Genomic DNA, 6,000 nt, shown 5'->3' with positions numbered 1-6,000 from the left:
TATTTTATTTTATTTTATTTTTTACTTAAGTGGGAATTATAACTCAAAATGACTTTACCCAGGGGAGGCTAAATGAATAAATTGAGACACTTGATCTCAGTTTCCTGAAGAAAATTTTATTGGATAAATGTGTGTGCACTTTTTAATGCTAGTGTAACATTACCATTTAAGAGATTTGCAACAAATACATTCATGCTCTGAAACAGGAAAAGGGTCCCTGGGGAGGACTAATATTAAGATGTTTGCAGGGCTGGGATTCTCCTGGGGGCTACAGGGAAGAGTCTACTTACTTTCCTATGCCAAGCTTAGATTAGAGTGTAAAATAATCTAAATATGTTTCTTATAACTTACAAATATTTCACAGTGAGGGACTAAATGGCAGCTCAACTTGTGATGTAAGTTGAAATGCCAAATTCTTGTGGCTAATATGTCATGAAGCTCATTGTGTAACACTCAAAGTTTATATCAAAGAAACTTATTTCTACCCCTTGTTGAAAAGAAAAACAGTAATTATCTGTAGACATTAGGGGCTATATTCCTACCACAAGTCGATATTTGGAGACTCAAGTTTTCTAATCCATATTATATCCTCAGCCTTAAATTTGGAAAAATTTTAAATCAAGGTTGGCATAAGGTGCTGGGATGTTAGTCCTCTGAAATCCAACAAATGCAATGGGGAAGAACTAGTAAAAACTGCACCCACTTTCATCCTAAGCTGGTCTTTTGGGAACACAAAATCTCCAGAAAAACATTCCCTTCCATCCAGACCCACAGGGAAATCAGGTCATTAGAAGCTGCAATAACAAAGCAGAAATGCACTTAATGAGCAGACATAGGGAGTTGTAAATATCTCCTCACCTCCGGTCTCTCAGCGTGTGTGACCTTGAGCTGGATGGGACCTGGTTGTTGCTTTTGGAATCCTCAGTTTGTCGAGGAGACCTGTGCTTGCCTCCTTCCTGCAGCCTTGTCTGGGCAGAGAGCTTCAGTCTCCATCATCTTCCATCCGGGAGGCTGGACTTTCCCATGGAGACTTTCCCCTCAGAGTTCCCAATCAGGTGAGTCCAGAGGTCCAGCAGGTACTACAGGAAAGGGTCAGAGAGAGTCAAAGCCAATCTCATGTACCTGAGATCTCTTGACAGGCACCAGCCTATGGTTGCCTGTTGCCCGATTAACTAATGATGACTGATTTATAATGCCAAAAGGAGAAGTGAACATTGAACTAATTGCTGATAATTAACAGATGGAAGACCAATTAGAGGTGATAATCTGAGGCATTCTCTTTTATTTACTAAAGTGATTCAAGTAAAAGTAGAATGTGTACACTGAATTTTGCAGCTAAAGGGAATGGGAAAATAGAGCAGTAGGTATGGAGGGATGTCCAGTCCAGTGAGGGCAGTTCTTTATTTTTATCATGGCGTCTATTCAACTACATTGTCATTGATGAGAAAGATCCAAGTCCAAAATATTTCATATAGTTCAAGAGACCTACATTTCACAGGATCTTCTTTCACTCTAATCCATACTACCTCCTCAGTCTTAAACTTGGAAAATTTCACTCTGGTATTCAATTCACATGAAAAAGAATATATGATAAATTACAAGAGGAATGCTAAACAATTTAACTTTGCAATTAATTCATTTTCTGTTACGTGAATTTATTTGCTGGTTATTCATTTGTTTAATCTCTTTTAAGTCATCTGTAAAGTCTTGACCTTTGTGTAGTGGGGTTCAGAGTATTTTTATTCCTGTTTTTGATTGCATTCTTCCCAACAAGGAACTGGAGGTTTCTTTCACCCACTTTGTTGTTTGTTATTTATACCTTCATGTGTGTGGATGTGGGTAATTGTGAGTGTTTATTAATAGTGTGGGCTCAAATCTGTCGCTCAGTCATATTGCATTGTCTCCATTGATTTTTCTAAATTTTATTTTTTTTAATAATTCTTTATTATTGAAAGTATTACATGAGTCCCCCTTTTCCCCCCATTGACTCCTTCCAGCCCCCCCCCACACACACACACACATACACATACACCCTCTTCCCCTGGCCTTCGCCCCCGTCCTCTATTATCTGTGTCCATGTGTTATGCATATATGCATACAAAGTCTTTGGTTGATTACCTCCCACCCACCCACTCTCTCAAGCCTTCTCTCTATGTTCCATGTTTCCAAGTCTCTGGATCCATTCCATTCATCTGTTTATTTTGTTACTTAAATTCCACATATGAGTGAGATCAATTCCATTGCTTTTGCAGTTTTACTTTTTTCACTGAAAAAAAATCAGCTCTTACTTTTATATTCTTCACTTGTGAATCATTGCTATCACAAAAGTGAAAATGAATGTTGTTCTGTGTATGCAGTGCTAATAAATCACCCTACATACATATTGCCAACATGTTCCAAAACTTCATTGTTCCTTATTGTTCTTTTTGGTCTTATATTTGCTCTATTTACAAAACAGACATCACCTTCTATGGTCCTCTGAAAGGCATTCTCTTTTATTTACTACAGATTACCTTTACCTTCCATTTGCATATTTGTACCCAATATCGTTGTACAAGAAGAAACTATAGCTTAGATACTGCTTTCCTCCAAAGTTAAAGTCCATTTTAGCCCGGCCAGCATGGCTCAGTGGTTGAGTGATGACTTATGAACCAGGAGATCACTGTTAGATTTCTGGCTGGGTTGCAGGCTTGGTTCCTGGTAGGGGATATGCAGAGGGCAGTCAATCACTGATTCTCTCTCACAAATATATATACACAAATATATATATACAAATATACATATACATATATATATACACAAATATATACATACATATATATATAATTTTATAATATTCTGGTTTTTTCCAAGTTATTGGAAATTTAAGCTGGAATTAGTGGCCCGTGTTGATATTATTATTATTATTATTATCTGTCTTTATATAGTTTGATTTGATCCTCACTTTATTTTGTTTCATATTTTTGTAACTACTATACTTAATCTAATTTCACTCCTTTTATAATCTATACTCCAAAATTTTTAAACTTACCTTCTGTGCTTTGAATGCATACATACTCATTTGCAATTGTCAAATGGATAAATAGCATCCTGTGTCCAGAAAAAATTATCTTTATGTGTTATACAGTCTTTTTTTTTCTAAGTTCTTCCTTATTACCCAACCATACATTTTGCTCTTCCCTCCAATCAACTAATGTACTGCCAATTCATTATTACCATGTATACAAAATATTTTATGATGTGGCTGTGCTATTTACACTTTGAAAGCATGAATAACAGTTTTATATAAAATTATAATTGAACCAAAAGATAGATATAGAGACAGTAAAGCAACAAGCAGACTACCAAATTAGAGCGGGGAGGGTAGGGAGATCTGGGGGAGATAATAGATCAACCAAAGGACTTGTATACATGCATATAAGTACAACCAATGAACACAAAACTCTGGGGAGGGAGGGTATGTATGGGAAGGGGGCCAATGGTAAGATATGTACACAGATAATAATTTAGTTTAAAAAAAATAAGGGAAAAATATTTTGGAATTATTATATTAAAATTCTGGTTCTCCACCAGAGGCAATATTGTTCCCTCAGGGAATATTGACCAATATGCAGAGACATTTCTGTCAATAATATGGAAGGTGTAGGTAGAGACCAGGGATGCACAGAAGAGACCACACCCCAGGCAATGATCTGGCCCAGAATATCAATAATGCAAAGATTGAGAAACCACGACTTAAAGAATATATGCACTTGTAATATTTATAGTTGTCTTCAGATTGGTTTCCCAATGTTGTAACACTTAACAGTGCTTCCAGTAAAGAAAATAGAGTACCCCTTAGCTCCCTGTTAGCAAGTTCCAGTCCTGGTCAAAATGAAAGTGAATGTTCTTCTGTGTACTTAGTGCTAATAAATCACCCTACACCCATGTAGCCAACTTGTTTTACATCTCCATTATCCCTGAGTGTTCCTTTTGGCCTTTTGCCATAACCTCTATTTCCAAAATGTGCAATGTCTTCTACTGTCCTCTGGAAGGCCTTCTCCTTTGTATTTGAATAAAGATTAGCTTTGCTTTCTATTAGCATATTTGAATAAAATAACTTTATATAAGAAGAAATTATGACTTAATTTCCCCCCAAATTGAAAAACCATTCTATAATAGTCTTATATTTCCAAGTTTTGGGAAATTTAATCTGGAATTAGTGGCCCATGTTGATGATAAATTATCATTGTTTTCTGTCTTTTTTTAGATTAATATGATTTTCACTTAATGTTTTTATGCAATTGTTTCATAGACACTATGCATAAAATAATTTCTTTCCTGATGAAAATCTGTATTCCATAAAGTCTTAGATTTTTAAAACACTTCTCTTCCTATGTTATGCACACATACATACTCATATGCTTTTATGTAAATTCATAAATAGCATCCGGGGTGCCCATCAGAAATTCTTTTTATGTGTGGTATACTCTTTTTCTATGTCCACTCTTCCTTATTACAGACTACATCTTATGATCTTCCTTCCATAGCTAGTGTAATACCAATTCATTATTACCATGTGCACATAATATTTTTGACATGGCTATGCTATTCCATATACTTTCTCAATACATTGTATTATAACAATTATACAAAAATATTCTGATATTGTTACATTAGAACTCTGGATCTCCACCAGCAGCAGTATTGTTCCCCCAGGGGACATTCAGCTATATCCAGAGACATTTTTCGCTGTCACAGGGGAGGTGTAGGTAGAATCCAGGGATGCTCTCAACATCCTGCAATGCATAGGAGAGACCACACAATAGGCAATGATCTGGCCCAGAATGTCAATGGTGCAGAGACTGAGAAAGCATGACTAAAGAATATATGTACTTGGAATAGCTGTCTTCAGATTGGTTTCCCAATGTTGTAACACAGTATAGTTCTGCCAGAAAAGAAAAAACGATTACCCCTTTGCTACCTGCTTGAAAGTTCCAACCCCAGTCAATGAGACATTTCAGTTTTTTTCCAACCTAACAGGTATGAAACACTTTTTATTGTCTTCTCGACTTTTCCTGAATTTGATCAAATATCCATGTTTGATTGCTTAGTTAATTTTAATATTATTTTTATATGCTGATTATTCTTTCATTACCAGCCTTTTAAATGATTTAAAAAAAATGGTGGGGGAGGTTGAGGAGGGTGAAAGGGGCATCAATGGTGATAGAAGAAGACTTGACTTGGGATGCTGAACACACAATGCGATATACATATGATGTATTATAGAATTGTACACCTGAAACCTATATAATTTTATTAACCAATGTCAATGTAACAAATTCAATGAAAATTTTAAAACAGAAGTAAAATAAGTAAAAATTAATATCTGTCAATTGATATTTTGGGGTGTTTTGGCCAAAGAAAAATTTTACATTTTAAAAAATTAAATATGTCTGTCTTATTACTTCTTAGTCTCTTGACATAACTACGATGGTTTGGCCCACCCATAAACATTAATATGCAGTTTTTTATCTCTTAACCTAAGAGAGATTGGTTACTCCTATAGAGAGTAGAAAATACATCTACGTGTTTTTGTAGCATGATTAAGGAGCTCAACTTTCTTTTCTTACAGGATATTTATTTTCCCATCTATCAATGAGCAATTCAATCTTTCCAAATATATTGAAATGCAACCTTACGATGGGTTCAACGTACTTATATACAGAGTCCCAATTCCTTATTCACTCAATAAATAATATCTGGGCATCTGCCATTTGCCACAATTTCAAGAAACAATTAAGGTTATCTTCCATGTCTATGCCATTGCAAATTTCATTACTAGTCCATGTTGATATTGCTAAATTATTGTTGTTTTCCCATCTTTTTTCCATTAATTGTGGATGTTCCACTCAATTTTCTTTAATTGATATCAGTTGATTTAAAATCACCGTTTCACCAGGTTTCATTTTCCCTGTCATGCCTTTCATTTCATAACTTCATAGTTAAAGATTTGCCTAT

Source organism: Pipistrellus kuhlii, unplaced genomic scaffold (genome assembly GCF_014108245.1).
Source record: "Pipistrellus kuhlii isolate mPipKuh1 unplaced genomic scaffold, mPipKuh1.p scaffold_m20_p_73, whole genome shotgun sequence".
Lineage (NCBI taxonomy): Eukaryota > Metazoa > Chordata > Mammalia > Chiroptera > Vespertilionidae > Pipistrellus > Pipistrellus kuhlii.
This window is presented reverse-complemented; position numbering follows the sequence as displayed.